The following is a 12357-nucleotide window of genomic DNA, read 5'->3' on the forward strand; positions in this document are numbered from 1 at the left end:
AATGAGAGGAGGGTGGGGAGTGGAGAGGTGGACAGACGGCTGCAGCTCAGAGAGTGGGTGGGTGAAGGGGGCGATGTGAGCCAACCCCAGGAAGTGTGTGCCATGTGACAAGCTCTCATTCCTCCTTGCCTTCTTGACGCTGAGACCTCCCCCCAGAGGCAGTCTCCTTCCACACTCACCCTGAGATAGGGACAAGGGGCAAAGGTGGAGATTTAGACAGAGCATGCGCAGAGGACATGACATCATCTTGGGACTACATTCCCAGGACCCCCACCCCGAAGATTCTCCAGGGGGCAGAAACTCTTAAACATGCTTGGAATGCATGGGAGTCCCGCGGGTTTCTGAGTTGGTAACACTTTACGGAGTAGAAAGTCTCTTTCTCCCTGGGACAGCTGGTGGTTTTGAATTCATGACCCTGCACCACCAGGGATTGTTTTTTAAGTAAATTAAAAAAAAAGAAAATGTGCTGGCCAGGTAAAATCAATAGATATGTTTTCATTTTAAGGAGACCTTTAACTCTTGCCCATATGAGGTAGGTCTACTCTGCCCTATCGGGTCACTCACTTTGAGTGGGAATGCACTGGGTGGCAGTGATGAGATGCTTGTTTGTTTCAACGCATTTTATGGAAAGAGGTGCCTGGGTGCTGGTGTGGGCAATGTGTTGTTTGTGCTGCTAATTTCAATATCAGAAACTCGAACCCACACCTTGGGAGAAAGAGGAAGCTCTTTGCTTCCATAAAGATGTACAGTCTCTAAAACCCTAAAGAGCTGTTCTAGTCTGTCCTACCTGCTCACGATGAGTCAAAATCACCTTGATTGCTGTGGAATGGCTTGTTTTGTTTGCTAGACAGAGGGATAAAACCATTCTAGAAGCTGCCCTTTTGCCCTGCCTTTTGATTGATTAGGAAGAACAGAAGTAATGGTACTTCTTTTTTATTTAAAAAAAAGTAGCATTTTGTGACCTTTGCAGACACTGCCACCTGAAATTGTAGTCTTGTCTGGTCCAGTTGCGTCCAGCATGGTCAACCCTACTGTGCATTTCGACACAGCCATCGAGCCCCTCGGCCGCATCTCTTTCGAGCTGTTTGCAGACAAAGTTCCAAAGACAGCAGGAAACTTGCGCACTCTGAGCACCGGGGAGAAAGTTTTTGGTGATAAGGGTTCCTGATTTCACAGAATCATTCCAGGGTTTATGTGCAGGGGGGCGGGGGGGGGTGACTTCACACGCCACGATGGCCCTGGTGGCACGTCCATCCATGGAGAGAAAGGTGAGGATGAGAACTTCATCCTGGAGCACACAGGCCCAGGGATCCTGTCCAGGGTAGATGCTGGGCCTGATACAAATGGGCCCCCGTGTTTTACCTGCCCGCTCAGATGGAGTGGTTGATGGCAAGCACGTGGTCTTTGGTCAGGTGGACGAAGGCATGAACATCGTGGAAGCCATGCGGTGTTTGGTTCCAGGAATGGCAAGACCAGCAAGAAGATCACCACTGCTGACTGTGGACAACTCTAATGAAATTTAATGTGTATTTTCATGTTTTATCTTAAGCACCAGATCATGCCTTGTGTAGGCTTGGGAAATCACCCTTCTAATTCCCATGTGCCTGCAGTATCATTTACTCTTGTGCTCTCACTCCAGTGCTTCGGGCTTCCGACTTTCCTTATGCCCCCTAAGTCCAGCTGGAAAACAGAGTTAAGTTTATGAAAGCTAAACAATTAAAAAAAAAAAAAAAAGAAACATTTTGTGGAGATTCTCAAACACAGGCAGAAGTACAGTGAAAGGTATAATGGACACCCCTGTTCTGTGACTCGCTTTAGTAATTACCATGAGTCCCCCCACTTCCCTATCACTGGGATTATTTTAAAGCAAGACTCAGATATGATGTCATTTCATTATAATTACTTCACCGAATGTCTCTCAAGCCAACCCCTTGTGACCGTCGATTCTAAGCCCAGCAGCCCTATAGAACAAGGTAGAATTGCCACCTAGGGTTCCCAAGGCTGTAACTTTAGGGCAGTAGACAGCCACATCTATCCCCTGAGGAGCAGCTGTTGACTCAAATCTGAAGATTAGCAGCCAAGCACTTAAACCATTGCACCACCAGGGTCCTTCTGAAAGATCAAAACCCAAACGGAACCCCCTGCCATCAAGTCGAGTCTGATCGGACAGAGTAGAACGGCTCCATTGGGTTTGTAGGTCTTGGTGGGAGCAGATGGATCTCATTTTCCTCCCGAGGAGCAGCTGGTGGTTTTGAACTGCCGACCTTGTGGTTAGCAGCCCAGTGTGTAGTCCACAGGCTCCTTGCTCAAAGGTTAAAGGCTCTTTGAAAACACAACCAGGTGCAGCAGAAAGGAAACCGGGCAGCCTGTGCTGTTTACTGAGAGTTTGTCCACAGGACTCCATGGTCACACTCCCCATGGGCGTCCTCTTCTGCCAGGCACCTTCCATCAAGGCACGGACACCATGTACGAACACACCAACGTGGCAAAGCCGAGGAAACACCAAGCACAGGTACCAGCCACAGGAGTAGCCCCTTGGCAGGCCCCATCCCAGAGGGATGAAGCAGGTCTTCAGTTTGCCCAAAGCCAGGCCTTCGGCTTGAACATGGCTTTCAGGTGGCTCACTGTGGGCCATCTTTATCTGCTGTCAAGAAGCAACACCGCCTGATAGACGCTGACTTCCGCTGGGTCTGAAGTCTGTTCAGTCAGAGTGACATCAACCCATGTAACTTGTCCTTGGGGTGGGGAAAGCACGCAAATACAATTAACCATTTGCATGTCCAGAAAAAAATTAATAATGATCTAATATAAACTATCCAGCTAGTATTCAAGTTTTCCTGAAATTAAAAACCAAAACCAAAAACACTATATTTATCAAGAGCCTTAAAAATGTTTACACTTAAATAATCATTTATAAATGATCAAGGGTTCATGAGGGAGAGGTGGTGGGGATGGAAGGGAAAAATGAGGAGCTGATACAAGGGCTCAAGTAGAAAGAAAATGTCTTGAGAATGATGAGGGTAATGAATGTACAAATGTGCTTGACACAATGGATGTATGCATGGATTGTGATAAGAGTTGTATGAGCCCCCAATAAAATGATTTTTAAAAATGTTTACACTTGATAAATTCGCTTCTTGAAATCTTTCCTGAATTCAGAAAAAACTTCTTATGTAAACATGTTTTTGGTTGCCTTATTTATCAGGACAAAACCTGCCAATAAATTAGACAGACATACAAAATAATAATGATTTATAAATTATTAAGGGCTCATGAGGGAAAGGGAGCGGGGAGGGAGGGGAAAAATGAGAAGCTGATACCAAGAGCTCAAGTAGAAAGCAAATGTCTTGAGAATGATGAGGCCAACAAATGTGCAAATGTGCTTGACACATAATGGATTTATGTATGGATTGTGATAAGAGCTGTACGAGCCCCCAATAAAATATAAAAAAATTAGACTACACTAGATAATGGTTACCCAAGTTATGGTACGTCTACCCAATGAAATAGCATCATGATTACAGAAAGGCCTGGCGTTAGGCTTGCTCCCCTACTTAGAATCGACTTGCCTGGCTTTTGTAAGCATCATTTTACTTCCTGATAAAATGTGGGTAACAAAGGTGTCTACTTCTTTGGGTAGGCATTATCACAGTAAGAATACACATCGAATTCAGCCCGCAGTAGGTGGTCATTGTATAATGTGCAGCAATAAATGGATTGATGAAGGGCTTGTAGTCATACTGAACATTATAATATCAAGTTTTAAAATTAAGCCATTACATATACCATATAATCACCGCCATGTAAAAGTATTTAAAGCTAAAATCATTCTCCCCTTTTAAGAAACAAAGCAGGCTCATTCCAGGAAATTTGGAAAATGCATAATAAGAAAAATTAAGATTTTATCAATTAAGATGTGGACAATTTTTTAAAAAAGATCCACAAACCTACCCTTCTACCCGTCAACTATTAGCTACCAAGCATACTAGCGCTACCTTGTGGTCAAACTGAGCAACTACTCTTAGACAAAAAAAAATCGAATGAGGATTTAAATTGATAACGGCATCATTTCATATGCAGCCATGTTCCTCCCATCCCAAGGGCCATCTCAATTTGTGGCCCCAGTGCATATCCTGAGGCCTCACAAAATTGTCCTCAGGTGAGAAACACACCTGTTGTTGCTTGATGGCCATGATACGTTGACAACATATTCTGTGAATAGGATGTAGGTGATTTGGATGTTGTGCATATACACACAGTCCCATAGAGATACGTATGCACATATATGTGTGTGTGTCCGTGTATATATATATATATAGTCCTTGGGTTATAAACATCTGACCTAAAAACAAAACCAAAACATCCGATTTACGTACAACCTGTCACTATTAACTGGAAAACCTATTATAGGAAAAAATTGAGGTACTTATAATGGTTCAACATGTATTAAAACACTAAAAATTATTATTACTGTATTATAATGGTAAAGCTGTCTTAGTGGGTCTGGAAATTTTCTTTAGTTTTATTGAGCTGTAATGAATGCATCATACCATTCAACAGTCCAGGAAGTGTGTGCAGTCATCGCCACCATTAACTTCTGAGCATTTCCCCCCTCCTGGTACCCATGGTGTTGACTCCCTATTTCCCTCACCTTCCTCTTTTGTGACCCCAGGTAATGGTTCATCCAGGTACCGTCTTCATAAATCCTGGCTTCCCTGGACAGAAAAACATACGAAACAAGCACAAAGAACAGAAGAAAAACAGACTTGGCAACAATGCTCACATCAAACAGCGAAAGACCCCAACTAAAGGAAAGGCAGCGATATTAAAAATTTAGGATAAATTGGAAGTGGGTCCAAGGGAGACTGGCATAGTGTCCCATTCCAGCCTAAACACAGTTGCTAAGAACCTCTCACAGAGCTCTCTGTCTGATGTTGGCTGTTCACATTCCTAGTCTGTGGCCAGTGGGGACTCCCAGGGACTCAGTCCATGTGAAGACCCTGCAAATGGATTTGGGGCTTCCACGGTCATCCATAGCATTGCACATGCCAGGTGTTTAGAATTTAGGCACTGGTACTGTTTCCTCCTCCAGGTTTGGGTCTTATTAAGATCCTTGTATCACATAGGCAGGTGTGCTTCTTCTGTGTAGACTTAGCTGACTCCCCAATTACATGGCTTTTAGACTCCGGATGCTATTTTTCCTGATAGCTGGGCACCATCTGATTTCTTCACCACACTTTGTTACAGCATCCATATCTTTAGTGATCTCAAAGGGGCAAGTACCAGGCAGCGGCATGTCACAAGAACAAATTGTTCTTATATTAGGGCTATGATCAAGCAAGAGCTCAAAATCCATTCATAGAGCCATGGTTTCTATATGACCCTAATTCACTTTTGAAGACATCTCTATCATTTTATTGTAGTACATCATAGATGATCCCCCATAGGGCTTAAAGTAATTCTACTGATAGTAACATTAGAGTCAATGGTAAAACACTATTTCACAAAGGATTTTATACATGTGTAGGATATCTTATTAGTTTCTGAGAGGTAAACTGAGGCACAGGGACATGCACAAAGATAACTGAAAGGACAAAGGGAGAGCAGAAACAGAAATAGCTTTAGTGGGGGTGGGGGTGGGGGTCCCGGGCAAAGCCCCATGGTCTAGCAAGTAGCCCAGGGGAATCACGGGCTTTGTCCGGTGTCCAGAGTTTTTAAAGGAAAGCCGGTGTCCATGCTGCAGCAGCAAGGTTTATGGCCCAGGATGTAGTTGCTCAGCTCTGGCAGGCAGGCAGGTTCTCAGGGAGTCAGGCATTGCAGGGGCAGCTGCTGACCTCCGGGCAAGTGCAGGGAAGCAGGGCCCTGACCTGCTTCAGCTCAGCCCCATCAGTTTCTAATTGTTAACTCATACTTGTAATTCCATAAGCCACGAGGGTTGGCGATAGGACAGTACTTTCAATCACATTCATTTACCAAGGCAGGACCATGGGTGGGGTGGGGATGAATACGTGTCACAGAAAGGCATAGAGACTATATGTTGATCTTGCGTCATCATCTGTGCTCGTCAACATGAGTTGAGGGAATGAGTGGACGAAGGAGTGAATGAGATGGGCCTCCTGGATGGTTTATCCAACCACGTGCTGAAGTGAGCTGAGATAGAAGTTTCTGGAAAGGTAAGGCCTGAACTAAGGCACTGCCTAGAAAGACATGTCACAGACTCACAGATGAGTTAGGTGACCCTCTGCTTGACCTCTCCCAGGAGCACTGGGGCTCAAGGGGCCGACAGATACAGGCTCTCAGTGCTGGGGTGCTGGTAGATGCCCAGCCTATGCCCTCAGATGTGAAAAGGCAACTCTGAGCCCATCCAAGTGGCTCCTGGGCTGTTCTGTGGAGACCAGGCAGGCAAGGCTCGGGCTGAGGAGCATCTGCCAGGGGAGGCCCCTTCAAAGAGTGTGGAATATAAACAGACTTTGTCTCCCCCAAACAAATGCCTAACCTAAGAGGCTGTTTGCCAGCACATGGTGGGAGGTCAGATGCTTAGAGCGCTTCCCCCTGTAGGCCTTCAGCCACCCAGAGCACTCAGACACCATTGTTTGTCCCACCACAGGTGGGGCTCACTCCCTGCTGTTGAGGGCAGTGGATTCCATCCCATAGGAAGCTTAGAATAAGTCTCCAGCTCAAGGACAATCAAGGTTATGCTCCATCTTGAATCTAGGATCCGCCCATCTTGTCACATGTGTACCCCTGATCCTTCCCTTCCTATTGTGTGTACAGTATACTCTTAGATTTCCCCCTCTCGTTACTGTATCACCTATAGCTCAACCCCTTCCTGTGACGTACTTCTTTACCTGTAATCAGGGCCTTGCAGGCCCCCAAAAGATATATCAGCCTTGGTTAGAAATAAATCGCTCTCTCTCCTGTCATTCCCACCTTCCACATCCCCACGTGGGTGGACCACCAAGCGGGGCTGAGGTGAGCATGCTACCATGAAATGTGTCTGACTCCTTCACTTTACTCTCTCCCCAATTGCTCTTATTCTCCATGACTTTGCTGTAATTTTTGTTTAGTATTGCTGTACCATCGCGCCTGCCGGGCTGGGGATGATTTGTTAGGGGCTGGCTCTCCTGACAACAGAGAGGGCACATGGTCGGATGGCAGCTGGGAAGCATGGCTCCGCCTTCAAAAGGGCACCTCTTAGCTCACAACTGGACCCCTGCTGTTTCCGAAGGACAGAGCTCAGCGCAGAGAGCAGCAGTTCCCCAATCTTATTACGTACACCCCGCCCCCCCATGGTTAAAAACCAGTGGCTGAACCGTGTGTGTGTGTGTGTGTGTGTGTGTGTGTGTGTGTGTGTGTGAGAGAGAGAGAGAGAGAGAGAGACGCTGGGCTCTGTCTCATTCCCAGGGGCTGACCTTTGGGAAGCAGATCACCAGGCCTTTCTTCTGAGGCACCTTGGTTGGACTCAAGCCTTGTAGTAGTTACATAATCTGGTGTCAACTTGCAGAGGGGTGGAGTCTAGCCTGTCAATCATGTCACAGCTTGATGACCTCATTTGAAGGCACCAGGGAGATAAATAGCTGCCTGGAGGCCAGATACAAACTCTCTCTGCTTCCTGCTGACAAGACACATGGAGCTACACTAGATCCCTGGAGCTGGAGGAACCATGTGAGACCCCTGCCAGCGCTGAGATGCTTCCACAGCCACTGGATCCACAAGACTTTCCACCCTCTGGCCTTCCTGCACTCAGCATCATTGCATGTGACTGCGTGAGTCTGAAGAAGAATTTAGACTGGTAACGGACATATTGGCTAATAGGATTTATGGACCCTACCTGGACTGGACTGGGATGTTTTCTCAATATTCAATTGCTCTTGTGTATAAAGCTGCTTCTTAGACACACATATGTGTCTGTGAATTTATTTCTCTAGTCCACCCAAACACAAGCTTCTAACCTTTTGGTTATCAGCCAAGCATGTTAGCCTATTACACCACCCAGGAGGAGCAATCCCATGCAGACAGGCATCCTCCATGGGCACGATGGGGAGGGAGTGGGGAGCCCCATCCAGGGCTGTCACACTTTACGCACCCTGTCCCACGTCCTTCTGGGATGGAGGAAGGGCAGTCTCCTGTCCTGGGAGGCAATGGTGAGACAGGTGGAAGAAGCACTGCCCAGGGCGCTCCAGGCAAAGCCCTCCCTAGAGTGAGCCTCTCTCTGGCTGAAGGACGGCTTTCAAGGTCACCCTGCCCTGGGAACGTGATGAAGTCAGCTTCTGGGGACCAATGCGAGGGCAGGGGACCCATTCTCACAGCCCAGCTCCCTGGGTCCACCATACCTGCTCTCAGGGGCTTATCTGTCGTGTGTCGAAAGTTCTTATCTGTACCAGTGTACATGCTCCGGTCTAGCCGGATTTGTAAGGTAGAACTGCGGCCATGATAGTGGGGGGGAGGAAGCACTACAGAACTAGAGGAATGTTGTGTGTTTCGTCCGTGCTATGCTGAGCCCTAGCTGGGCTAATCCCTTCCTTGTGACCCTTCTCTGCGGGTATGTCCAATTGTCTACAGATGGGCTTGGGTCTCCACTCCCACCGCCTCGTTCGCATCAACGATTGCTTGGGGTTCTTTGATGCCCGATACCCGATCCTGTCGACACCTTGTAATCACACAGGCTGGGGTGCTTCTTCCATGTGGGCTTTGTTGCTTCCCTGCTAGATGGCCGCTTGTTTATCTTCGAGCCTGTACAGCCGTTTTTCACCTCCTTGAAAATGCTGTCAAATGGCTGTGGTGGCGGCCGCACAATTCTGTGACTATACTAAAAGCCACTCCGGAGAGGTGAGTTTAGTGGTATGTGAATTACATCTCAATGACGCAGATGTATATCACTGTGTGTGTGTGAGTGAGCGTGTGTGCTGTGTACAGTTTGTAATGTGCTGCAGGGCCATAGGCAGCCAGGATGTGTATCGTTTGTCTTGCGGCTTGGCTATCGCCCCAATGCAAACAGTAACAGTGAGAACTGAGCTGGCGGGTGGGGCAGAGAGAGGGGAGGGTGTGTGGATGGCGAGTAACCTTGTCAATTAGAAGGTAGCTTCCAGAAGCCGGGTTCTCATTGGCCCGCAAGGTCTAGGCCCCACCCATTTACTCACGAGCCCATAGGGAGGCTGTGGGACGTGGAGGATGAGCGAGCCCAGGGCTGCCAGCAGATCTAATTACAAAGCATGCATGACCCTGCTGGGCTCTGGTGCCATCAGCCATGTTGCTCCTGTAGGCGCTGCACGGGGAGGGCAGTCGAAGCATAGTCTATGCGTTGTCTTGGAAAAGAGGGGGTACCTTGGGAGGACGTGGGGGGAGGGGACGGGAAGGACAGAAGGATGTGGATGCAGGCAGTGTATGGGGAGGAGGGATGGGAGGTTAGAAGAGAGGGTGGGGTGGAGGGGTTTTTGGGCTAGTGGTGTTTACTGGGTTCCTTACATTTTAGACGCTTTCTTGGTTGGTTGTTGTGAGACTATAAGCTCTGGGAGGGCAAAGAGTGTCATTTATCTTGCCCCTTGCTGCCACCCCATCTGGGGTGCAGTCGTTTAGGGACGGTTAAATAAATGAACACTGAAAAATGGAGAGGTTTGATTACCATGTCTGGCCAAGTTGGAGTAAATGAAGCCCAGCTGAAGCCTACAACACACTCACACCCATGTTAGAATCACCAGCCACGGAAGACCAAGAGGGCAGCATGGACCTAAGGACAGGGGGGTGGGGGCTTGGAAAGGAGGCGGCCTGGAGACCAGGGAGGAAGTGGGATACAGGAAGGCGCATTGCGAGGACTGTAATGGATGAGCTGAAATCAACTGTACACGGACTGCTGAATGCTAAACCGATGATCTACGCTGTAAACCTCCGCCTGCTTCACCATGAAGTGCTAGAGCAAAACACCCAGGGTCCTTGTGAACAAGGTTAAAGAGGGTTTCACCTTAACACACAGCAACCCATCCAAGCAGGGGATGGAGCACTGCCTTGGGAGTCAGGAGATCAGAGTTCGCATCCTACTGTGTTTGTCCTCACTGGGTGATCCATCCCAGGCCTGGCTAGGCTGGAAGAGGAGTTTCCTTCCTGCAAAATCCATGAGATTTTGGAACTTGGTTTCTGCCTTTGACGGGGTGCTATCTTGCTACTTTTTCATCTATTAATGGAAGATACGCGAGCTTTCTTCCTTGGGTCGGTTTCCGCCTTGCACAGCTTCCGGCTTTCGCAGTTTGTGAAAGAGCTACCCTTGACAGCGTCCACTACAAAGGGCCTAGTGGCTCCCAGAGCCGCCCTGCTGGCGGTTTTAGGAATAACAATAATGATGGATGTGCTGGGCGCTGCAACCGTGTTTCCTTGCATCCTTCTTTGGAGACTGGCTGGGTGTGGGAGAGTGGGGCTCAGGCTATAGGACCAGAAAGTCCTGGGTTGGAATCTCAGGATAGGCCACAACTAGCTGTATGCTTTTGGGGTGAGTGATAGCCTCTCTGCTCATCAGTGCCTTTGCCTACGAAACAGGGGGTGTGGGGTGCTGTGCTTACCCACTTTCCTGAGATTGCCCTTATTCAGAAAGCCAGGCTTCGTTCTCGAATGCCCACACCTAGGTCTTTGTGGGGAGAGCGGGCCATCGCAGAGCACCAGGGATGCGCAGTGCTCTCCTGGATGGTTTAACAACGTCTCAGTCCCACCAGCATCCCTTCGGAAGCACCGTTTTCGGCCCCGCCCCCATCCTCGGAGAAGATGGAATATTTCCAGGAGAGCCAAGCAACTAATTTTCCACCTGAAATTTCTTCTCCCTTTCGTTATTATTAGCTGGGGAAAGGCCAAACAAGAAGCCTGAATCTGGGAAAGAAAAACAACATGAACTAGAAATCTATAACCGGAAGGAATCGTCGTGTCTACGCTTCTAAAATAATAATAATAAAAGTCACCCAGCTCTCCAAGGCAGTCTTGTGCCAGCCAGGAAGGATGCGAGTGAGACAGAGAGGGCTATTCTTAACTAATCCTTGTTCGGCTCCCTCAGAGGCGGCTCTGCCAGGAGTGGGGGGTCTTCCGTAAAGGTCCAACTCCCCTCTGACCCGGCTGCTCCTAGACCCACAGAGCCCAAACCACCGAGTTGATTCAGACCCACTGCACCTGAGAGGACAGAGTGGAGCTGTCCCAGAGGGCTTCCATGGCTGCGTCTTTCCCCCTTGGTGGGTTTGAACCATTGACTTTGGGGGCTTCACCAAGCACCTAGCCACATGCCAGCAGATGAAGAGACCCTCGCACATTATTGGCCTTCCCATCCCCCAAAGCGACTTAAAAAATAAAATGAAACAAACCCACTGCCATCGAGTCTGTTCCAGTTCATATCACACCCACTGCCACTGGGTAACTCAGCTCACCCCATAGGGCAGGGTAGAACTGCCCCTGTGAGTTTCCAAGTCTGTAACTCTTTATGGGCACAGAAAGCCCCCTCTTCCTCCTGGTTTCAAACTGCTGACCTTGCAGTGAGCAGCCCAAGGCCTAAACACCACACTGCCCGTATCTAGGGTTTCCGAGACGACAGATCTCAATGGGAGCAGGCAGTCTCCGTTTTCTCCTGGGGAGCAACTGGCATGTTTGAACCAACAACCTTGTGGTTAGCGGCCCACCACTTATCTCCAGGCCCGCGAAGGCCCCTGAAATCCTGTGGATTTCACACCTTTGGCCACTGGTGGCCCGCCCTCGGGTTGATTGAGCCCCTGGCCACCCTGTGTGCTCCCCAGTTTTCCCATGGCTGAGTCCTTGGAAGGCAGGCGACCAGGGCTTTCTTCCGCAGCACCTCTGGGTGCCAGCCTCTCCGTGAGCAGCTAAGCCCATTCATCGTTTGCACCCCTCAGGACTCTTTTGAAAAGATTCGTTCATTCTGAAGACTCTCGGGACAGGTCGCCAGTTGTTCTCCAGAAAGGCTGTGCCAATCAACCGCCCCTCCCTTCCACTCTCCGCCCCCTTCCCCCCCCCACTTCCCCAGCAGCAGCTGTGAGGGCGCTGGTCTCCCCACGCCCCCGCAATTATGGCCTCAAACGATACAAGAATGGCTGCTATTAAATGTGAAAGAAAAATTGCCTAGCTGGGTGGTTTTTTAAGAAGGGCATTTAGCGAGCTTTTGAAGCATAATTACTGTTTAATCAAGCCCGGGAACGCATGGGCTTATTATATTCTTTCGGCAGAGACTGGGAATGGTGGCGCGTGCTTGGTCATTTTACCGAAGCTGCGAGGGGCCCGTCGCCGTGCCGCCCCTTTCCGCAGGCTTGAGCCGCTCCGTGTTCTCCTAGTGCGGCCTGGTTCTCTGGGTCGCCTCCGCCCTGGAGGCTTAGGGACGGG

General features: G+C 48.9%; 1 pseudogene; it reads left to right on the forward strand.

The window, feature by feature from the left end:
• Window positions 1–1015: 1015 nt before the first annotated feature.
• LOC101660785 lies at window positions 1016–1513 on the forward strand (annotated as a pseudogene).
• The last annotated feature ends 10844 nt before the right edge of the window (window positions 1514–12357 follow it).

Source organism: Echinops telfairi, unplaced genomic scaffold, assembly GCF_000313985.2.
Source record: "Echinops telfairi isolate 266 unplaced genomic scaffold, ASM31398v2 ScPeMD7_7458;HRSCAF=8496, whole genome shotgun sequence".
Taxonomy (NCBI): Eukaryota; Metazoa; Chordata; class Mammalia; order Afrosoricida; family Tenrecidae; genus Echinops; species Echinops telfairi.